General features: G+C 41.2%; 1 protein-coding gene and 1 long non-coding RNA gene across 6 annotated transcripts in view; one reads left to right on the top strand and one right to left on the bottom strand.

Moving 5' to 3' along the window:
* Nucleotides 1-24,313, bottom strand: part of Cntnap2 (contactin associated protein 2) — a 2,256,901-nt gene that overhangs the window by 1,133,305 nt on the left and 1,099,283 nt on the right. The gene's annotated exons all lie outside the window — the stretch shown is intronic.
* LOC103692120 (uncharacterized) lies at nucleotides 14,325-20,944 on the top strand. Of its 3 annotated transcripts, XR_010065788.1 has the most exons (3): nucleotides 14,334-14,458; nucleotides 14,992-15,084; nucleotides 16,869-20,944. It is a non-coding gene; the product is annotated as an uncharacterized LOC103692120 (long non-coding RNA). The 3 variants fall into 3 exon arrangements; XR_592096.4 differs by lacking the exon at nucleotides 14,992-15,084 and having other exon boundaries at nucleotides 14,325-14,458; XR_010065789.1 differs by lacking the exons at nucleotides 14,334-14,458; nucleotides 14,992-15,084 and adding an exon at nucleotides 15,091-16,231.

Genomic DNA, 24,313 nt, shown 5'->3' with positions numbered 1-24,313 from the left:
GAAACATGCTATTGAATATCTATAAGTTCCTATCTTCAAGATGCTACCTGCTAAAGAAATGAAAAATTAGGATGATTACAGGTTATATTAATGTTTTTTTCATGACCCAAAGGTACACATTTTTTAACTCTCCTCTCTCTTAAAGAGAAATTGGTGACTACCTGATAGTCAGTGACTGTTAGATCAGTCACAGTAGAGTTGCAGAAGCAGAGCAAAAGAGATGTAGAAGACTAGAAACACAAGCATGAGGACAACACACATCACTCAACAGATTAATTTCTCAAATCCATCTTTTCAGTTCTTTTCCTAAATAATACAATAAAAGAAAGCTTAAAATGAGATCTCTTGCTTGTATTTTCTTTTTGGGTGGTGACTGTGTGTGCCCTATGTGGGCAGACCTGGTCCTGAGGTCAGGCTTTTCTTCCACTACCCTCCCTATTAGTTTCTGAGATAAGGTCTCTCCCTAAAATGGCAGCTCCTCAGTCTGGTCATGCTGGCTGGCCAGCAACGCTCGGGATTCTCCCATCTCCACTCTTAGAAGGCAGAGGTCACTGGCACTTACTGACATATCTGGCTTTTTGAGTTCTGAGGAATTCAACCACAAGTCCCGATGCTTGATCAGCAGACACATTACTACCCCAGCATCCTGACAGAGATTTAAAATGTCCTTTTTTAAAGCAGCATGCTTCAGAAATTTCATCTTTTATTTTAAATGTTTGTCAAAGTTTTGCTTTTATCATAAACACAAAGCACTGTAAGTGTACGTGGCTTTCATTAAATGAAAGGCCATTTTTCATTTTTATTTATACCTTTTTGGACCAGATAATTCCAGTGACGGCCTGTTCTTAATTTACATAGGTTATCTGCCTACTCAGTGCTCAGAAATATTCAACTTTTGAAAGTCACTATGATCAGAGTCCTAAACTGCAAAAGACATCTTCAAATCTTATGTGTATATGCAATCCTTTATATTTGAATGGAAATCATTATTTTTGAATTACATCATAAAACGCCTAATAAAACCACAGCTCTGAGGTTCAGATAATTCTATATTGCTCTCCTTTAATAGAACTCTCTTTTTTTTAATGCTTGGTACTGAGTGAATTTCATCCTTTAGTCAAAGGCACTGCCTGAATGGTGCCAACATAGGCAAACATTTACTCTTTATCCTTTGCAAACCAATTGCCTGCCTGCCTGTCTGTCTGTCTGTCTGTCTGTCGGTCTGTCTGTCTGTCTCTATTACCTGTTCTTCTAGTGACCCTTGGCATCAGGGACATCTTCCATGAATTTCTGCTCAGTAGCATTTCTGTCAACTGGGCTATTAATGAGAAGTGAACCATGAAGGGCACATCTGCAGATATTTATGAACCACCTCTTCTCCGCAGCCTCCATTCAACCATGATCATTTTTTGAGTGTGAACTGCTTTCTGATAGTTTTTCTTCCAAGTGGTTAAAATACAAGTGGGAAAAATATCCTAACCATGAGCACATTAAATAATATTTATAGGCATGGCATTCCATATATATTTTGGTTATATATTTATACTTTAAACCGGACCACAATAGTTGTAAAAAATGAAGGCTACTTTTTTAAATTAATATTTTCTTACATTATTTTAAATACTGATTATTGGTTCATGACTTATTATGTGCCTGCATCCTGTTTGTTTGTGTATCCCCAGAGATGTATTAGTTACTGTTGGATACAAAACAGTAGGAAAGCAGTGTCACAAGCTACAACAGAGCAGGTAGAAGGGGGTGTGTGGCCAAGAATGAAGTAGCACATCATTTTACTTCTTTGTCCAAGAAATTTTTATTAACATAGTGATGAATGCTTCATGCAGGCCAAATTAGGAGACTCATTTTAGTGCTAAGCACTTAACATAAGAACAAGAATCCTCACACTTTGCACAGGTCAATAGACCAATTTTGAAAGAAAGACAAAGCTAAAATATGCAGAATACATCTAAATTAAAGTTATTTATTGGGGTGTAGATCTGTATTTGGCTTTCTTGGAATCTCTAAATATTAAACCTAACAGTCATAGAATACTTATACAGATAAAAAAAGTGTTCACTACAGATAGAGAGGAGAAGCTCATGTCCTAAAAACAGCAAAATTCATTTTAATGATCTCTTAGTTGAGAAGAAATAGCAACTGCTGGTCATTCTATGGAGTTGTGAGAACATTAAAATGACAGAGCAACTTTGGAGACTGAACATGTACCATTAAGTAAAATGTGTTATTTTACTGGGTCAAATCTGTCAAGGAATCCTCAGTAATTTCTGGGTTTTAACTTATACAACAGAGTTGAAAATTTAATATATAAATAAAGTTTTTTTTTAGTAAATCACTTTCTCATAATTATATCACACAGCAATGGTTTGCAGAGGTGAACAGCTGAGGAAATATGGAGTAAACTAAATTTTTTACAGTGATACATTTCTCTGATACAAATAAACCACATTCATTTTTCATTCCTAGGGATCATCATTACTAACAAAAGACTATATATCCACAAGAGAATTTTTCTTATTACATAACACAATGACATTTTGGGGATTATTTATTTATTATTCCCGCCTATTGGGCCACCTAATGGGCCACTGTTTACTGGAAACTCAATGATTGAATTTAAAGCCACTCTGGTCTTTTAGTAATATGATCCAGTGTTATATAGGTCTGTGGCATTTTAATTCATTGAGTGACATAATCATGTTATCCACATATATAAGCAGTTTTTCAAGACAAGAGTGTATTTAATGTTAACCTTAACAAATACATTGAAAATGTTGAATAGCTGAGCCATTGTTATTGCTGAAGAGTAACGGGGTAGGCTTTTAACAGAAGTCATCAAGAAATTATAAAGTACTGTCCTGGTTAGGTCTTTGTCAATATGATACAAGCTAGACTTACTTGGGAAGAGGAACCTCAGTTGAGAAAATGCCTTCATTAGATTACTTTAGGAAAGACTGTAAGACATTTTCTTGATTCGTGATTGATGCCTGGGGTCCCAGCTCACTGTCGTTGGTGACATGCCTTTGCAGGTATTCTTGGGTTCTGTGAGAAAGAAAACTGAGCAAGCCAGGGAGAACCACCAGCAGTATTCCTCCATGGCCTCTGCTTCAGTTTCTGCCTCTAGGGTCCTCCCTTGACTCTCTGCTCTGAATTCCATCAGTGATGTACCGTGACAGTTGAGTGGCAAGCTAACTTACCTTCCCTCAGTTGTTTATGATCTTAGTTTTTAATCCCAATAATAGAAACCTAAACTAGGTAAGAATGTGGCACATTGAAAGACTAGGATTTTTTAAGGTTTATTTACTTATTTTAGGTATAGGAGTGCTCTATCTACATATACACCTGCATGTCAGATGAAGGCATCAAATCACATTGCAGATGGTTGTGAGCCACCATGCAAGTGCTGGAAAGTGAACTCAGGACCTCTTAACCACTGAGCCATATCTCCAGCTGAACATTATGACTTTTAAAAAGATGAATTAGGATAGTAAATGACGGAAAAGGATGATACTGTTAGTAGAGGGCCAGCTAGATAATGGATGTTTACTATACAAACTTAGTGACCACTGGCCAACGCATCGACTCTTTATTGGAAGGAGAGAACTGACTCCCAAAAGTTGTCCTTCCATCTCCACATACATGCCACCATAAAAATAATAGATAAAATTAAAACAAAAAGAAATAGAAAAGGCTTCATCAAACTTCTGAAGGGAATTTCAACACAATTCCATAGGCTTTAAAAAGTTATGATTCAGCTGGGTGTGGTGGCACACGTCTTTAATCCTGGCATTCAGGAGGCAGAGGCAGGTGGATCTCTGAGTTTGAGGCCAGGACAGCTAGAGCTGCATAGTGAGACCCTGTCTCTTGTAACTGACCAGTTGACCAACCAACCAACCAACCAACCAACCAACCAACCAACCGACTAACCAAAAACAAACAACATCTCCCCCCACCACCACTACAAAGGGGTTCTTTTTCTTCCACATTAAGACTAAGTTCATTCTTAAACATAAATTTAAACTCAATAGCTTTCCTCTGACTAACTTATCAACCACGCTTAGGGATTCTTTATGCCTCATAGACACTTGCTTGCAAAGTGTTTTAAATCAGAAGGATCACAACACTCCACTTTAGAATTCCACAGATTTCGTTTTTCCTGCTTTAAACAATAATCCTACCTTCATTGACACTTTCTCTCTGAAGCAATTTCAGATGTATTTATTATCCCTTCGCTTTTGATTTCCCTCTCCCTCTCTCCTCCTGGAGATTCAATTCAGAATTATGTGCCTTCTAAGCAAGTCCTCCAACACTGAACTCTACAGCAGCCTTGCTCTTTGGCATAAGGCTCACCATCTCTAGACCTTTCAGAACTCCTTTTTCCTCAGGTTTAGCCTCTGTTATCCTGAGACTATGATAGCTGAATTATTTTGAATATTAATAATCAATTTTCTGCTTTCAAATGTTTTAATGTTAATGCTTTCTTTAGAAACTGTGTCTCACATTGACCCCTTGACTCCTTGTGTGGCAGTGACTATGTTTGGAAAAGCACAGGAAGCTTGAGAATGGACGGTCCCATGAGGAACACATGAGAATGGACGGTCCCATGAGGAACACATGAGAATGGATGCTCCTGTGGGGAACACAGGTTCTTAAACTTCTTTCACACTTGCGACTACAGGTGAAGAGGTATATTTAATGTACATATTAATCAAACAAAAATAACAAATCCCAGATATATTTATGTTAAAAATTTGTTTTGTTTACATATACTTTTATCACTTAGTAAAGGTTGAAGAAAATTTCCATACTAATAATGTGGACTTTCCTGCTTATTTTCATATAAAGAGTTAAACCTTAGGTGAATATTTTATACCTCAGGTATAGAATATTTTGAATAATTTTCAGAGTTTTGTCAGAGTTAATGTGATTTTTCTAATCATTTTTGCTGAGAATAGCAATTCATATAAATATAAAATGCCAGATAATTAATGGTCACTTGTGCAATTGTTAGAAATTCTGTCCTAATCTCAAGCCCAAAATAATTTAATGAAGTTTTAGGAAACTCAGTCAATAACTAAAGTATCAGATGTGAAAAAAATCCAATATTCTAATACAATACAACCCAAAGACATACTAATTTGGATACTTACAAGCTGAGGGAGGCAGGTAGAAAAACACTAAGTCTTTGTTTTCTGTAACTAGGCCACTATATTTCTGTTGGAGCAGAAAACTTAGAATGTGCATCACTGCAATTCACCATCTACAATGAGTTCAAGTTGGAGCCGAATGTTTTCAGGCAGCACTTGCTGACACCGCATGATGTAGCTACACTCACGTTATCTACAGTATTGTTAAGGAGTCGAGGCTACAGTGAGGTCATGCAATGTAGTATGGGAGCAAATAACTCAGGTTTGTGACATGTTTTATTTTGAATTAATTTTGATTTTGCATGTTCAGAGACTTTTACAAGAGAAAACTTTTCATGACCTTTAAGTTTAGTTCTACAATTTCTTTTTAGGTCAAGACCACAGTTGAAGAAGCTAGGACAAAGCATGGTCTCAAGGGCTATGGTCAGAACCAGATCACAGTTTTGTTTAGTTCAGATTTCCACAAGTGTGTCAAGAACTCTACTCACTGACGAATCTCCCCAAGGGGACCCCACAGTCTCTTTAAAGAAGGAGAGAGAGAGGAAGCACAGAGTTAAGGAAGGGGCGGACTAAAGGGGAATGATGAAGCAGTTCTTGGTCTGAGGCAGAGCTCGGGTTTCAGTTTATTTCCTTTTACAAGGTTGGCAGTCTTGCTAACCTTCCAGCATTAATGGGCAGCATTTAAGCCACAGGAGTGGGGTTGGTGGCTTCCCTTAATCTGCTCCACACAGACAAGAGTCAAAGGACAGGATCTGAAACAATTCAGTGAAAACTCATTCTTCAAAAGAGGATTGGCTAAAGATATTTGGACACACAAAATATCAATTGACAAACTACCAATTTTACAAATTTATCACCAATCCATCAGGTAATTCTGTTGCCCAATATTCTTTTTGAATATATTCTATGAATATGAATGTATTCCTATGAATGTATTCATGAATACACTTCTCTTAAATATATTCAATAAATGTGAATATATTACTAGTATTTTAAGATTGTTCAATTTATCAAAAGCCAAGGGTCATGGATTTAGACTTTTAATGAATTTATTCATGGAAACAAATTCATGAAGAACATGGTCCTGAACTAAATCATCCTGAGAACATGGTGAGTGGAGAAAGAGCCAATAACTCCTCTACCCACTCATTCAACCAGATGCCAGGATAAACATTGTTAGGATGACATAGAGACAAACATATTTACTTACTAGAGCTAACCATCTTAGCACAACTACTCTCTTTAAATACTTTGGCTAAGCAATGCTTTAACATATAATGATTATTTTTCCTGCTCAAAGAAGGAGGTACACAAGTAATGTGGACATAAATGATGCCAGTCCTGATGACTTCATATAAAATATAGTATGGACACTTCCACATACTGATCTCCATCAGTCTGTATTTACTGGAAACTTGAATGTCACACATGAACCTACAGAATCCAGGTAGCTAGTCATCCTATGGGTGAATTCAGAAAATGAACAAAGGAGGAGATCAAACGTAATACACAAGAACATAGCTCAGAGGGAGAGGGTTTGCCCAGCATAGCATCGCAAAGGTGTTGTGCTCCACTCCAGAACCATAAAAGTGAGAAAAATATGAGGTCTTGTGGCCCAAGGCTTATAAATCCATCATGGTGTAGGCTGTGACAGTGGATTACAAATCCAAGGTTAGCTTGGACTACAGAACCAATTCAAGGATGGCCTGTAAAAATAATTAAGACTCTGTATCAGAATCACAAAGAAGAAAACATACAATTCAGTAAAACAAAAATTGCAAAATTTGAGGAAGACCCTATATGAAAACCCCAGAATTTAGAGGGGGAAGAGGAGGAGAAAGGAGAGGAAGAAGAGGAGGAGTAGAGGAGAGGAGAAGAGAGGAGAGAGTATGTGTGTTTGTTAGAGGACATGCCAATATCTAGTAGTAACTTACAAACACGGTAATAAAATTTTGGTTATAGGAATTAATATACAGATAATTCTCCTTTTTTCAGATATTGCAAATTCAAAAACTCGGAGTGATGGTAGCTGGTTTTAACATTTTTTTATAATAAGAATGAAATGTTATCTCATATATATCATATGTGTAACATTGTATTTCTCAGGAGTCTTATTTTCTTAAACTAGAGTAGAAATATAATACATCAAAGTGACTCTATGTTAAAACATACAAACAAGGTTAATGTGAATGTAATAGTTATTCTCACTAATTACGGTTTTTAGTAAGCCATGATTAGCTTCATTAAGTAACACATTAGTCTCTTTTTCTTAGCTTCATGAGGTAGAGTACAATGAGATTGCTTGATTTAAGCGTTGTGTGGCTTTAAAAAGACCAAGTGTTTTTCCCCAAAGGGCACCACAAATAATAAAAATGCAGATCCTAGTTGAACATTGTTATTCTCTGAAAAAGTCATCAAAACCACATCAAAATGTTGGCATTTCAAGAAAAGAGTTTGCATTATATTGACTTCGACTTCTACTAGAAATTTCCATGGCCATCATATGTGAACCCTGGTCATGAAGTCGCTGTGCTGTAGGGAGTCTGACCCTTCTTTTTGTCTCTGAACTGTGCAAAGTAAAAAAAAAAGCTTTTGTTGTTTTTCTGTATGTAGTTCCTTCCTTTAATATACAATTTCCCAACTTGCTCTCAATGGTAACTCGAGCAAATAGAAACTGTACACTTTTCACTGTTGATTTTCCCATTTACTTAAACAATGGCTTCCCAGCTGTTGTCAATGTTTGAGCTTAGTCAGAACTCACAGGGAAACATGGCATAGTTCATAATTAACTTTTTTCATATGTAAACAACTAAACAATTTTATGTCATAAAACAAATGAACTAGTCTGATTCCATTGGAATTCATGGAAAAACTATTTTTCATGTGTACTAGAGTTGATTAAGTCTCTTGTTCAGAGAGGTTTTGAAAGATAAGCTCATCCTTTCTTATAGATTCTGTCTACATCTTTAAAGCCAGGTTCCTAAAACTACTATTTCAGCATGGTAACACTATTTTTTATCTCTTTCTTGTATCTTGTGAACATCAGAGTTTTCTACTTTCATAGATGAAGCTTACAACTACCTTAAAAATGATTCATGGTGGTATTTTTCTTGGGATAATGAATTTGTTTACTACAGTAACAATCTTGCAATAATGGGATATACAGAGACTTGAACATGTTTTGAACAGTAAGTGCTTGGCTTGGGTATGTTGGATTAACTCATGATGAGTCTAGAAAGGAATATGGAAAGACAACTGGGATAAATTTTCTTTCTTATCTAGGTACTCAATTATATAGTTTATCTCCTACTGTATCAAGACAATGATTCTGACTCTGAAGATAGACCAAAACATTGTTTTAATGGGAGTCAGATGCTATATGAACATATGTGGTTACAACAGCTTATCGGCATAAGTGTAAAGAACAGAAACAATGCCTAAATTTATTAATTAGAGACTGAATAGTCAGCATAAGAAATACATTCCTTTCAGTAAAATTCATTACATCTGGTTAGAGTCAAAGATTTAGTAACAAAACTATTTACCATATCTCACTACTAAAGAGAAACTGATATTTTACATTATTTTCTTCTAGGAGATTATTTTTAACTGAAAGAATGATACAGTTTAACAAAAATAGTCTATGCAGGCCTTTTTTAGATGTTAAATTAAATTTGCATATTTTAATACACTGTTGGAAATTCAATCCTATTTTAAAAATTTTATGTAGATTACAACAATAACATATTAAAATTTAGATAAGTATTTCTAGCATATTTGGTATAATAGCAAAAAGATTAGGTTCAAAGTGAATGTATTTGTCATTAGCTATTTAATCAACTATGTTATAATTCATGTTTCAAGTACATATTTTTAGCTGTGTCTAGCAACCTCTATATAATGATCTGTAGTAAGAACAGAAGCTATGTTTTATTTATTAAATTTTATTACAATAACATTTTTCATTCTGCTCTGTTTGATGAGAAGTTATAAAATTCTACCATAAACATAGTCATTTCCCAAAGATAATTACACATGCTTTATTACTTAACACTTCTCTCTCCTACCTTTGTTAGAAGGCAGGTAAATCAAGAGGATAAAGGAATTATTCCGTGCACAAGTAAAGTTGAATGATATCATTTATCTGACATATTGCCTTATAGCTCAGACTTTCCAGGGGGACAGGCACAAGTTGAAATATGACCCTAGGTTTCAGAGGTACATACTGATTAATGGGGGGTGGTATATGTAGAGAAAAAAGCAGATTCTGCCTCATACTAAATTAAAGAAGTTTACAATAAGAAGGGCCAGAAAGATTGTTTAACTTTTAAACTGAAGAAGTGGAGGACTGCTAATGTGACAGGAATCCTGCAAACAAGAACTCACAGTAGCTGTGACTTGTGCACAAACCCTGAACATGATCTAGCTGGACCAATTTCCAGAATGGATAGGAATGTTCTTCTGAAGTACCACTCCTGACTAAGGAACTATTGGCAATTTCTGGCTTCCCTTTCATTGAAGCCTTGGTATGTTGTGTGCATTGCAGTGCATCACCTTATACCCAGGTGCATATTGGAAGCACTAAAGTAGATTCAATGGGCTTAAAAGGACTCCACAAGCATTCCATAGGGTCTTGTTCTCTCTGTCTTAACTAGTTGTGTCATTCTGTGTTAATGAACATCTACCTTAAAAGAAGTTTCTCCTCTCAAGTCTCAGGGGTCATTGTGGAAGAGGAAGGAGTGATATTGGTAAAAGTCAGAGGTGATGGATTACTACAAGGCATAGTGTTTTCCAGACGAAGGGAGACATTTGCACCTATAACTCACCACAACTGTGATAGCATGTATAAAACTTGAGCAAGCTCCTGCCACACAAAATTCTGACATCAAGAAGGGAGGAAGACATAAAGTTCTACCCTTAGCAGTGGACCTATTAGTAATGCGTAACTACTAGAAGAGGATGAATCAGTGTCCTTTAAGTGTATGGTCCTTCGACGGTTCAACATGCTCCAATGGAAGGCCACATAATCAAAAATATAAGGATAGTACTAACTATATTTCATGGGTTTAGAAAACAAGAACAACAAGAACAACAACAACAACAACAATCCCACAAAAGTTGGGTGGTTGGGAAGCTGGAGTGGAATTGGGAGGGATGAGATATGATCAAAGATATTGTAAAGGATTGTAAAGTAGTAGGAAAAATGAGGAAAAAATGATATGATGGAAGGGGAAATATATAAAGTCGGAAAGGAACAGTGGTGGGGGTGAAAGAGGAGGAAGTGGAGGTGAGGAAATATGAGATGGGTTGGATCTCATAGAAATAATCAGTAATGCTACTTGGCAAGAGGGGATCATGACAAACTTAGAGGACTCCCCAGTCTCCCTTTGCTTCATAAATACATGACTGAATACATATTGTCCCCTAATTTTGTCTTTAAAACCCCAGAAAGGTGACCATTCAATATGCATTTGTTGAATGAACAAGTAGGTTGCCTGAGCTAGAGTGAGAGCAATTGGCATTCAGTTCCTGTGTGCAATGGGAGAAATCAAGAGCGGGGTTAGATAGAAGTAGATAATAAAAGACTTAGATTTCAACTTAAGAAGGTTGAATTTCATCCAATTAGAAATTTATAGAGTGAAGAGGGGTCATAATTAGAGAATACTTGAGGGAATCACTTTAGCAGCTATCAATTATGAGTAAAATATGACAGCTTTTCACTGACATCCCTTCACATTCTTCCAAATAAATATGTCCCTAATGTGTATGTACAGAGCTAAATAAATTCAATGCTATACTTAGACATGTGAATTATTATCATTCACCACTCCAAAGTGAGCAAGAAAATGGCTTAGTTCAGAAGCTCAGCAGAATTAACTTTTAAATTTCATTTTGGTAGTTCATCCTATGAGGGTTCTGCAAAATTCATTTACCCAGCTCTAGGTCTAGCTTTGTAGTGATATGGTCCTTTCGGCATTTGGTTCCCATTTTACTTTTGTTTCTTTTACTTTCCTTCCATCTCTCATCAAAATTGTATAGACCTAAATTCTCTCAGGATGACTCTTCAAGTGGAGAATGCAATCCAACTTGGAGACAGTCTCAACTGTCCATATTTATGTATCAGTTACTCATGCATGAACTTGTTTACAAATTATGTATTTATATCTATAGTTTAGCAACTCCCCAAACATTTTGCAAAAGCATTATATATTTCACTTGCAGAAACAACAGAATCAGAGCTGTCATTGGTGTCTTATGAAGATAAATTATTGAGTCACAAAAGTCATGAGATAAAGGGTAACACAGAACTTGATTTCCTCCCTGAAGGTATTGTGGCACTCACTGTCAGTCAAATGTCAGGTCAACAACTTAGTTTTCATTACTAACAGCATTACTATCATGGCTGAAACCACGACCTCATCACAGGGGAAGGAGGCTTCTTCTAAAGCCCACGAGGCTGAACTGCATAGCCATTCTGTTCTCATTTGCAGCATCTGTGTTTCAATCTATAGTGATATTAAGGGGAGAGTGGGGATTCAGGGCTTCCTTAACTGAACTCAGAAATTTCAGGAATAACTTCTTACACAAGAGCACATATAAAACTACGTAGGAAATGCTTTAAAAATCTGTCATTGATGTGCCCATATTTACTGATAAAACATGTGTACTTGGTTTACAGTTCTGTTTTAAAGATGGTATTTATGGGTATGTATCATTTGGAACTTCAAAATCAAAGCACTCTAACATTTTCAAATAATAACGACATAACAATTAAAACAATATGCACCAACTTTAGGAGCATGTACCCTCCATGACAGTTTTCCTGGCTGATGGTGAAGGTGGGGTCGAATTCAGTGTTACCTTTCAGCTTGGGTTTAGCCATAAGTCTGGGCCTTTGGCAGCTGGGGAAGCAAAGTAAAGGACTGCAAAGGCAGTGCCAGGAGCCACTCAGTGGACATCCACACCCTGCCTTTCCTTGGTTCAAATCTACTAAGGTACATAGCAGCACTCGAGGAAGAACAGCATCTAAAAGTAGGTGTGTTCTTTGAGCCATTCTGTAAAGTTTACATACCACATACCAATTTATATCAGGCCTTCCAACTCTAGATCACAGCTATTAACAAATTTATATGGAGCTAAGTCCTCCAGATGGCGATTGAATTGGAATCTACTCTGTCCCATATAAATAAAATTAAGAAACTAGGAATAAGAAGCAAAAGTATAGCTCTCCTCCAGCCGAGTAAGATGCCCAAAGGAAAGAAGGCCAAGGGGAAGAAAGTGGCTCTGGCTGCCACCATCATCAAGAAACAGAAGGCCAAAAAGGTGGTCAATCCTTTGAGAAAAGGCCCAAGAGCTTTGGCATTGGGCAGGACATCTAGCCCAAAAGAAATCTAACATTCTTCATCAAATGGCCTCGCTACATCAGGTTGCAGCAGCAAAGAGCCATCCTCTATAAGCGGCTCAAAGTATCTCCTGCTATAAATCAGTTTACCCAGGCCCTGGATAAGCAAACAGCTACTCAGCTGCTTAAGCTCGCCCACAAGTACAGGCCAGAGACAAAGCAGGAGAAGAAGCAAAGGCTGCTGGCCCATGCTGGGAAGAAAGCTGCTGGCAAAGGGGACGTCCCAACTAAGAGACCACCTGTCCTCCGATCAGGGGTCAATATAGTCACCACCTTGGTGGAGAACAAGAAGGCTCAGCTGATGGTATGGGGGTGTCCTACTACATCATCAAGGGAAAAGCCAGGCTAGGGTGCCTGGTCCACAGGAAGATATCCACCGCTGTTGCCTTCACACAGGCTAACTCAGAAGACAAGGATGCTCTGGCTAAGCTGGAGGAAGCTTTATAATGACAGATATGACGAGATTGGCTGCCACTGGGGAGGCAACGTCCTGGGTCCTAAGTCTGTGGCTCACATTGCAAAGCTAGAAAAGGCAAAGGCTAAAGAACTCGCCATTAAACTGGGTTAAATGTACACTAAGTTTTCTGTACATAAATATAATTACAAAATTTAAAAAGAAAGTAGAGGCAGGAGGTGGGGTTGTGATAGAATATTCTGGCTCCTTATCAAAGGCAGTATATATTGATGTTCATGCACACCAAGTCTCACTCCAGAGGAATAGACAGATGCAAACGAATACTGTGATGACTATTCTTGGTTATCAACTTGACTCCTTCTGTAACTAACTAAATTGAACTGAAGGAATGGCCATTCAGAGCCTGCCCCAGATGTAGCCCATATATATATATATATATATATATATATATATATATATATATATATATATATATATATATATATACATACATACACACAGCCACCAAAACTAGATAAGATTGATGAGGCTAAAAAATGCATGCTGAAAGGGACTGGATATAGATCTCTACTGAGAGACACATCCAGAGAATGTCCAATACAGAGGTCAATGCTAGCAGCAAAGCACTGAACTGAGAACAGGACCCCTTGGGGAAAATTAGAAGTAGTATTGAAAGAGTTGAAGGAGCTTTCAACCTGATAAAAACAATGCCAACCAACTAGAGCTCCCAGGGACTAAACCACTACCGAAAGACTATACATGGACTGACCCAGGGCTCCAACTGTATATGTAGCAGAGAATAGCCTTGTTGGGGCACCAGTGGAAGGGGAAGCCCTTGGTCCTGCCAAAGTTGGACACCCAGGACAGGGGAATATGGAGGGGCAGTAAGGGGGACGGATGGGGGGGAATACCTGTGTGGGAGAGGGGGAGGGAATTGGAGACTTATAAACAGGAAACCGGGAAAGGGAATAACATTTGAAATGTAAGTAAAGAAATATATCTAATAAAAAAATTCTTCTTGTCAGCAAGCACTTCCTGTTATCAGCAATCATGCCAGGGTTTAGTGTCTGCAGATGGGGTAGATCATACCCTCTCAGGATAAAGGTAATGTTGGGAAGATGGGAGTGTTTGCTGACAGGAGATGCTTGTAGGTGATTCCCAGGGAGGCACCTCTGAGAAACACTTGCAGCCACTTCCACAAAGTGTTTGCAAGGATGCTTGACTCAGTTTTGTAGAAAATAGGATGGACCAAGCTGGAAGATGACTGAGGCCTGGATGTCCCTTGTGATTCTCAGAGAGCAGTGAGGTGAGACCTCTGTGACCTCACAGGGTAAAACCCCGCCCTAGTAACAGTAGAGTTTTTAGGCTGAGGACAACTCAGAGTCCAGTAAAGAGGGCTGGCATTCACAGTGAGCACATGTGTCTGCCCATGTTAGGGCTGTTTTCGTGGAATGGGCACTTCCTGAAATTTATCACGTGAGTAACGCACTCAGTGTGAGGCATTTCCTCATTGGGGTCTTAAATGTGGGAAACTGAGAAATAGAGGGGACTTGAGGTGTTTCTGACTGAGGACAGCATATCCTAAGAGAGGTAGAAACAGGTCAGAAGTCTCAAGGCAGTGGGACTGGCTACTCAAGACTTCAGGGAGAGGAACCCCTCACTCACCAGGGATCGAGGCTTTGGACAAAAGCCACATACATATATCTGGACCAGGACAGGAAGGAGGAAGCAGTGCTGTTGCCATGCCCACATTTGACCATCAGTCATAGCTTGTCCAGGGAAGGGGGCAAACATCCCTGGTACTAGTGTCTGATCTTCCCTGAGGACTTCAGTCCTTGGCAGTAGCAATCTTCTCATTTGAACTCAGAGGTGCAACAATATGGAACAAACATTAATGTCACTATCACAGGAAACACCATGACAGCACATTCCCCTCCCATTCTGTACTTTTATGTTTTCTCTTTCTGTGTGTGTTGTATGTGTGCTCATGTGTGTGCTCATGTCTGCAGGTCCACATCCATATTGGGAAAGTACATGAGGATGACTCTGGATGATGGCACATAACGTCTTCTACAAATATACACACTGTTAAATGAGACAGGGTAATTTTATGTTTGGGCTTTATTTAAGAGGGAAAGCACAATCGTTTCTCACCTAGGCACATAGGAAGAACCTGGAGAGAAGTGTGATCAGGCCTCTGTTACCTCATCTAATAGCCCATTGCCATGGTAAAGGCATAATCATATTTAAATTGTATGCTAGTATGCATGCTCTGGGAGTGTATATATGGGAATGCATGTTCCTTCAGGTTTATAGGCATGCAGGAAAGATCAGGAACAAGGACCTGAATCCCAGTTATAAGGGCTCAGTGTATTTCCTGAGGTGTTTCTTATCTAACATGACAGGAGTTTTGTTAAGTAGCCAAAACAGCAGTGAAACAAGGGTACCTGCCGACTGGTATGCTATATATAGACTCAGAGAGAAGACACTATACCCACGCCAGGAAGAGAGGCCTCTGGAGAAACTGTCAAGTTAGCACCCGTTCTTAAGACACAAAACTCAAGCCTATAAATGATCAATAACTTATATCATCCTCCACCCATGTCATCCTTTCAGGGAGCATATGCTACACAGGTACATAGGAAGAGCTTTACCAGGACCTTCTCAGTGGCTTCTCTAGACATGACTCTTCCTGGAAATAATCTTGATATTCAGATATTCAGCTGATAGACCCTTCCTTTATTCTTTTTTTTTTTTTTGGAGCTGGGGACCAAACCCAGGGCCTTGGGCTTCCTAGGCAAGCGCTCTACCACTGAGCTAAATCCTGAACCCCTAGACCCTTCCTTTAATGACTATAGACCTTGATATGCCATTCTCTCTTCATCTAATTTTCATATTTATATTTATAAGATGGGTGTTAATGTATTTGGGAATGAATCTGTATGTGTGTGTGTGTGTGTGTGTGTGTGTGTGTGTGTGTGTGTGTGTGTAGAGACTCAATCATGTCAGCTGTTTCTTTCATGACATTCTCAAAAGTCATTGACTACCATGAGGTCAGGGAGTGAAACTTCATGAAATGCTTCATGGGAGATCCTATTACAGCCTGGACAGCCTTTGAGCTTTTCTAAACTGAGTGAGGCTTGGCCTTTGTGACCTCACATAGTGGGTCACTGTCCTGGCTATGGGTGTGTCCTAGTTCTGAGGGCTGCAGAGTCTATTATAGGAGAAGGTGCCAGGGGTCCCTTTCAGGTAAGTCAGCACAGAAAATCTTTGGGGAAAGACCCAATCTCACAACAGTATTTTACATGGAGGAAGTTTTTTGTGAAAGGGGGAACAAAGGGTTTTGGATGGTCAAGACAGATACAATCTTGAGAAGAATGTTATAGCAAGGACTAGGGGAATATCCTCACAGAACATGACCATGGATGACACACACACAGAGGACACATCCTAAATAAGAAAAAGAGGCCTTGTGATGATCTGCACGGTCTCCAATGCCTTGGCAAGATATTTGAGGACTAACCACTATACTTCCTCCTAACTTCTTGTGATGTTCCACCATGTGCTCTCATGCCAGAAGGAAGGAAATGCATCATGGGGCCTTGCTTCTCCTAACTTAGAAGCAACAACCTTTTCACATGTGTTCATGGGTCCTCTTTACCACAGGCACAGACAGCTACATAACAGGAAAGAGTTTTCCCAGCCAGCTTCTTTATCTTTGTATTTATATACTGTATAATTTGTTTCATGTGGATTGTGAGCTCAGTGTGTCAATGTCTGAACATGGTACCCAGAGGACAGGTCAATGATGTTGAGAGAACATTCGAGATGCCAGACAAGGACATTAAATATTTTCTTCTATAAATATCTTTTTCTTTTTTCCCAGGAATATTGGCAATAGATCATGGCTAACAACATAGTGGTTTTGGACAAATATGGACTCAAAAGTATGTTGTACTTCAATCCCCCAAAAAATTAGATAACTTGAACCTGAAAATTTCTGGACCTAGATAGGTGGCCCTGAAATATAAGAGGCCCAGAAAACAAACCGAAAATAGTATGTATCCTTGACAAACCATGATCTTGAAGGAGTCCAGGTCCAAAACAAGTAGAGATGTAGGCTTGGGTCAGTACCTGACCATGAAGAGGCCCAGACCCAAAGGAAGAACTGATATGGGCCTGGGCCTATGCCTAACCATTGAAGAGGCCTGGGCCCAAAGAAGAAGAAATATGGGCCTAGGCCAATCCCTGTTGCTAACAGGCCTGGGCCATAAAGAATTGATGGGGGCCTGGGCCTCCCTAACCCTTGAAGAGGCCTGGACCCAAAGAAGAAGAAATATGGGCCTGGGCCAATCCCTGACTGTGAATAGGCCTGGGCCCAAAAGAAGTGATGTGGGCCTGGGCCTATCCCTAACCCTTGAAGAGGCCTGGGCCCAAAGAAGAAGAAATATGGACCTGGGCCAATCCCTGACCCTGAAGACGCCTGGGGCCAAAAGAAGTGATATGGGCCTGGGCCTAACCTAACCTGTGAAGAGGCCTGGGCCCAAAGAAGAAGAAATATGGGCCTGGGCCAATCCCTGACCCTGAAGAGGCCTGGGCCCAAAAGAAGTGATGTGGGCCTGGGCCAATCCCTGACCCTGAAGAGGCCTGGGCCCAAAAGAAGTGATGTGGGCCTGGGTCTGTCCCTAACCCTTGAAGAGGCCTGGGCCCAAAGAAGAGGAAATATGGGCCTCGGCCAATCCCTGACTGTGAATAGGCCTGGGCCCAAAAGAAGTGATGTGGGCCTGGGCCTATCCCTTACCCTTGAAAAGGCCTGGGCCCAAAGAAGAAGAAATATGGGCCTGGGCCAATCCCTGACCCTGAAGAGGCCTGGGCCCAAAAAAAGTGATGTGGGCCTGGGCCAATCCCTGACCCTGAAGAGGCCTGGGCCCAAAAAAGTGATGTGGGCCTGGGCCTATCCTTGACCCTGAAGAGGCCTGGGCCCCAAAGAAGTGATGTGGGCCTGGGTCTGTCCCTAACCCTTGAAGAGGCCTGGGCCCAAAGAAGAGGAAATATGGGCCTAGGCCAATCCCTGTTGCTAACAGGCCTGGGCCATAAAGAATTGATGGGGGCCTGGGCCTCCCTAACCCTTGAAGAGGCCTGGACCCAAAGAAGAAGAAATATGGGCCTGGGCCAATCCCTGACTGTGAATAGGCCTGGGCCCAAAAGAAGTGATGTGGGCCTGGGCCTATCCTTAACCCTTGAAGAGGTCTGGGCCCAAAGAAGAAGAAATATGGGCCTGGGTCAATCCCTGACCCTGAAGAGGCCTGGGCCCAAAAGAAGTGATGTGGGCCTGGGCCTATCCCTAACCCTTGAAGAGGCCTGGGCCCAAAGAAGAAGAAATATGGGCCTGGGCCAATCCCTGACCCTGAAGACGCCTGGGGCCAAAAGAAGTGATATGGGCCTGGGCCTAACCTAACCTGTGAAGAGGCCTGGGCCCAAAGAAGAAGAAATATGGGCCTGGGCCAATCCCTGACCCTGAAGAGGCCTGGGCCCAAAAGAAGTGATGTGGGCCTGGGCCAATCCCTGACCCTGAAGAGGCCTGGGCCCAAAAGAAGTGATGTGGGCCTGGGTCTGTCCCTAACCCTTGAAGAGGCCTGGGCCCAAAGAAGAGGAAATATGGGCCTCGGCCAATCCCTGACTGTGAATAGGCCTGGGCCCAAAAGAAGTGATGTGGGCCTGGGCCTATCCCTTACCCTTGAAAAGGCCTGGGCCCAAAGAAGAAGAAATATGGGCCTGGGCCAATCCCTGACCCTGAAGAGGCCTGGGCCCAAAAAAAGTGATGTGGGCCTGGGCCAATCCCTGACCCTGAAGAGGCCTGGGCCCAAAAAAGTGATGTGGGCCTGGGCCTATCCTTGACCCTGAAGAGGCCTGGGCCCCAAAGAAGTGATGTGGGCCTGGGTCTGTCCCTAACCCTTGAAGAGGCCTGGGCCCAAAGAAGAGGAAATATGGGCCTAGGCCAATCCCTGTTGCTAACAGGCCTGGGCCATAAAGAATTGATGGGGGCCTGGGCCTCCCTAACCCTTGAAGAGGCCTGGACCCAAAGAAGAAGAAATATGGGCCTGGGCCAATCCCTGACTGTGAATAGGCCTGGGCCCAAAAGAAGTGATGTGGGCCTGGGCCTATCCTTAACCCTTGAAGAGGTCTGGGCCCAAAGAAGAAGAAATATGGGCCTGGGCCAATCCCTGACCCTGAAGAGGCCTGGGCCCAAAAGAAGTGATGTGGGCCTGGGCCTATCCCTAACCCTTGAAGAGGCCTGGGCCCAAAGAAGAAGAAATATGGACCTGGGCCAATCCCTGACCCTGAAGACGCCTGGGGCCAAAAGAAGTGATATGGACCTGGGCCTAACCTAACCTGTGAAGAGGCCTGGGCCCAAAGAAGAAGAAATATGGGCCTGGGCCACTCCCTGACCCTGAAGAGGCCTGGGCCCAAAAGAAGTGATGTGGGCCTGGGCCAATCCCTGACCCTGAAGAGGCCTGGGCCCAAAAGAAGTGATGTGGGCCTGGGTCTGTCCCTAACCCTTGAAGAGGCCTGGGCCCAAAGAAGAAGAAATATGGGCCTGGGCCAATCCCTGACCCTGAAGAGGCCTGGGCCCAAAAAAAGTGATGTGGGCCTGGGCCAATCCCTGACCCTGAAGAGGCCTGGGCCCAAAAAAGTGATGTGTGCCTGGGCCCAAAAAAGTGATGTGGGCCTGGGCCTAAAAAAGTGATGTGGGCCTGGGCCTATCCTTGACCCTGAAGAGGCCTGGGCCCCAAAGAAGTGATGTGGGCCTGGGCCTATCCCTAACCTTTGATGAGGCCTGGGCCCAAAGAAGGAGAAATATGGACCTGGGCCAATTCCTGGCACTTAAATGGCCTGGGCCCAAAAGTAATGATGTGGGCCTGGGCCTATCTCTAACCCTTGAAGGGGCCCAGGCCCAAAGAAGATGAAATATGGGCCTGGGCCTATGCCTAATCCCTGAAGAGTCCTGAGCACAAAGAAAAAGAAATATGGGTTTGGGTCAATCCCTACCCTAAAGTGGCCTGGGACAGAAAAAAATGGGCCTGGGTCTATCCCTAATCCTTGAAGAGGCCAAAACCAAAGCAGAAATATGAGCCTGGGATAATCTCTGATCCTGAGGATGCTTGGCCCCAAAACAATTAGATTTGTGTGCTTGGGCTAACCCCTAGCCCTGAAGAGGCCTGGGCCAAAATTAGAAGAGATATAGCCTGGGCCTCTCCTTAATCCACAAGAGGCTCAGGTCCAATTTATAAGATGTGTGGACCTAGGCTTATCTCTTACCTTCAAGAAGCCTGGGCCCTAAGCAAGAAGGGAATATTGATGTAGGCTAGTTCTTCAAAGAACAGGGTCTGGGCCAAAAGATTATTTCCAATCCAAACCCTGACCCTGAACACCATCAGTCCATATAAAAAAAAAATGTGTCAAGGCCAGACTTTGAACCTGATGAAGTTTGGGCCCAAATGTAATATTGAAATTATCTTGTATTTACCCTCACTCAAAGACCAAACAAATAAGTGTGGCCAGGTCAAGACTAAAATGAAACAACACTGTGGTTAGTATACCATGAAGTAGTCTAATTCAAGGTCTTAATTTCAACTGATACCATGACTATTTATGCCTAGGCCATACCCACTACTCTAGGATGGTTGGGCATAACCACAAGAGGTCCTGGTGCAATAATGGCAAAGACCATAGAGTGACATCAGAGGGATCCTGGCAGCTTCCTGACCACAGAATACCCAATGTCCAGCTTAAATTCAAGGGTGTGTGTTACTCCCACTCTCTTTATAATTGTTGACAACTTTCACTATAAGGAAGCAAGGAATACACCAAGACCTTGTAGTTTTACATTATTCTTTAGCAGGCATTTCGTACTCCAGCATTGTGTATATAGTTTTCAATAAATATAATGTTCATCTGCTATCATGTCTTTTCCTGAATTGTATATTTTGGCTCTTGCATTTCTGAATGATGGTTTTCAATCCTCAATTGAATTTCTTAAAACAGGTCGTGATGGTTACAACAGCAAGTGTGGGTGGCTAGCACTAGCACATCTCTTTCTCAGCTGCTGTCTCCATGTGCAGGGCACACATCTGTAGGCTCACACCTCATCCTGAAGCGAGTGTACCTCTGTCCATGGTTTGTGTCTTTGCCTTTAGTTGGAGTCTCCTAAGGAGACTAAAGAAAGGGCCCAAGTAAGCAGGAGCCCTCACCTAGTGAACAGCAAAATGTGCTATGTTCCTTCAAATAGATGGATTAGAGGTCAATGTCTTGCAGCTCTGGACTTACCACTGATATTGGGAAGTTTGGACGGCAGATTCTTTGTGTCCCATTCTCTTGGTCTTTGTCAATGTATATTGTTCACAGTGCCCCAGTGCATTTGTGTAGGGTTTCTGCTGTGAACATAATCCTAAGGCTTTTTCATGGACTGGTAAATATCTCGTCCTTGGGTATCCATGGTCACAGGACTTTTCTTTCCCATCCAGGTCTGATTAACTTCATTTCCCATATGTCCTTTCCATTTAGAGATATGAGTTCATCAGACAACATGAAAAGAAAGGTCAATGATCACATATTTCACTGGCATTTCTATAGATTTTGAGGAAATATTCTAAGGATGTCCAAACTTCAGTTATCTGGCTGCTCCCATTTCTGGACAGGGACTTGCAGAATCTGAATACAGTGTATTTGGGCCAGCATCAGAGGAAAGAGCATTAGCAATTAATATCACAGAGTTAGAAACAGAACAGACTTTTCAGGGATGTGAAGGGCGAATGAATCCTAAAAATGCTTGGGTCATCTTACTCAAAGCTCTTATCACATTCATTTTTATATTGTTTTCTGACTGTTGATGGATTAATTTGGGGATTGAAAAATGGTGATAGGCTCCACCGGTGAGCCTTAGGGGTGTGCACATGAGGGTTCTGCCACTACATATGTGGATTTTCCAGTATGGGCTGCAACCTAACAAAAGTAGCCCTGGCTAAATTCTGAAATCAAAGGAGCCTGGACAAAACCTAAGTGTGAGAACTTCAGGACAAAGCCTGATAGGAAAGCAGCCCAGTCAGAACATGAACCCAGAGCAGCCTATGACACATTCTCAACTTCAGGAGTCAGGGACCAAACCTTATCCCTGAATAATCAGTATGAACCAAGCCCCCAAAGGAGACAGGATGTATCCTGAAACCAAAAGTCTCCAAGCTAGATCCTCAAACACAAGGACCCTGGTATGAGAAATCTCCTTTTGAGTTGCTGGTCATGGGGTTCCAAGAGATACTCCAAAAATATAGATTAATGACACTTCCTTTAGTCACTTCTTAGAAATTGAAGGCAAGGCTGAAGATACCAAGCATGTGGGCCATAGAATTCAGAGAATTTGGGCTAGATGTGACACTAAAATTCCTCCATGAGGACTAGCTTTCATAATTCTGGCAGGTTCCATAGAAGCTGCCAAGGGAGGGAAACAATCATTTGTGATGCCTATTAACCACTAAGTGACCAACATGTTAGGGTTCCCCAAAGGGGCCAACAGTGGCAATCATATCTGGTGAAAAATGTTTGTCATTGATTTTAAATTATGGTTTGCTCAACATGAGGGAAATCCTGTCTGTTACTGGAACCCTAGCTAATTACTCATGGCTACTGAGGTCATGGATATTATGACAGAAACTACTACTAACATTTTACTAAAACAGTAATTACTGACTACTACATTCTCCATATCCTAATAACCACAAGGTGGGTGTTTCCTAGAAAGGACATAGATAATATGGTTGCTTAAAGGAGACCTAAATAAGGACAATACCATCGGACATGTTAGTGTGGGTTGGGAAAACTTAAAGGGAACTTATCCTGAGACAAAGAACTATAAGCTACTAAGCACTTCTAAGAGAGAATTAATTGTCCCCACTGTTGAGCCCCCTAACTGGCTTTCCAATACCTAGTGTTCAGACCTGGAAACATACATATGTAAGCATCAATGAACAGATTCAGCAAATTGTAGGATACATTTATGCATTTTGAATAGATAAGGATCAAGAGGGTGTGGGAGAAGGAAATGGTAAGAGATTTATAAGGAGTACAAAATGATGATTTTATTTTAATTTTAAAGATTATAAAATAAACTAGGAACTATTTAATCGAGTCTTTGTCTGTGTTAGATATCCATATCATATATTTGCGGCTGACCAGCTTTCCTGTGTTAGTATTGTATTTCAACACTCCTGCTTCCACCCCTAGGTATTGTTATCTCAAGGAGTCAAAAATCAGACATTACAACACCATGTTGGCTATGTGGGTTTTATGGTTGCAGGGGGACAATTACCTTGAGCCTTTAAATCAGCTGACATCTCCGGGTATAATGTTCTATCCACCCCTACAAACCCCATTCCACCCATACTTTTCCCCAAGCCCCATCTCTCATATTTTTTTTTATTAACTTGAGTATTTCTTATATACATTTCGAGTGTTATTCCCTTTCCTGGTTTCCGGGCAAACATCCCCCTCCCTCCTCCCCTTCCTTATGGGTGTTCCCCACCCCACCCTCCCCCCATTGCCACCCTCCCCCCAACAATCTAGTTCACTGGGGGTTCAGTCTTAGCAGGACCCAGGGCTTCCCCATCCACTGGTGCTATTACTAGGATATTCATTGCTACCTATGAGGTCAGAGTCCACGGTCAGTCCATGTATAGTCTTTAGGTAGTGGCTTAGTCCCTGTAAGCTCTGGTTGCTTGGCATTGTTGTTCATAAGGGGTCTCGAGCACCTTCAAGCTCTTCCAGTTCTTTCTCTGATTCCTTCAACGGGGGTCCTATTCTCAGTTCAGTGGTTTGCTGCTGGCATTCGCCTCTGTGTTTGCTGTATTCTGGCCGTGTCTCTCAGGAGCGATCTACATCCGGCTCCTGTAGGCCTGCACTTCTTTGCTTCATCCATCTTGTCTAATTGGGTGGCTGTATATGTATGGGCCACATGTGGGGCAGGCTCTGAATGGGTGTTCCTTCTGTGTCTGTTTTAATCTTTGCCTCTCTATTCCCTGCCAAGGGTATTCTTATTCCCCTTTTAAAGAAGGAGTGATATTAAAACCCATCCCTTCATCTGGAAGGAAAGCAAAACAGAAGAGAAGACTACAGCACGCTCAGCTACTTTATGGATCAGCAGAACCCTTGTCTGCCTTCTGTTTCAGGTTTATACAAGTATCTGAGTCTGTCAGACTCCAGAAAGACAGGCATTACAAATATGTTTTTAAGTTTCCCATTTCAATGACCTAAGTAAAATACATTTAGATAGGGCATCTA

Source organism: Rattus norvegicus, chromosome 4 (assembly GCF_036323735.1).
Source record: "Rattus norvegicus strain BN/NHsdMcwi chromosome 4, GRCr8, whole genome shotgun sequence".
Lineage (NCBI taxonomy): Eukaryota > Metazoa > Chordata > Mammalia > Rodentia > Muridae > Rattus > Rattus norvegicus.
Note: the sequence above shows the minus strand (reverse complement) of the source record. Positions and strands in the feature narration are given on the sequence as shown.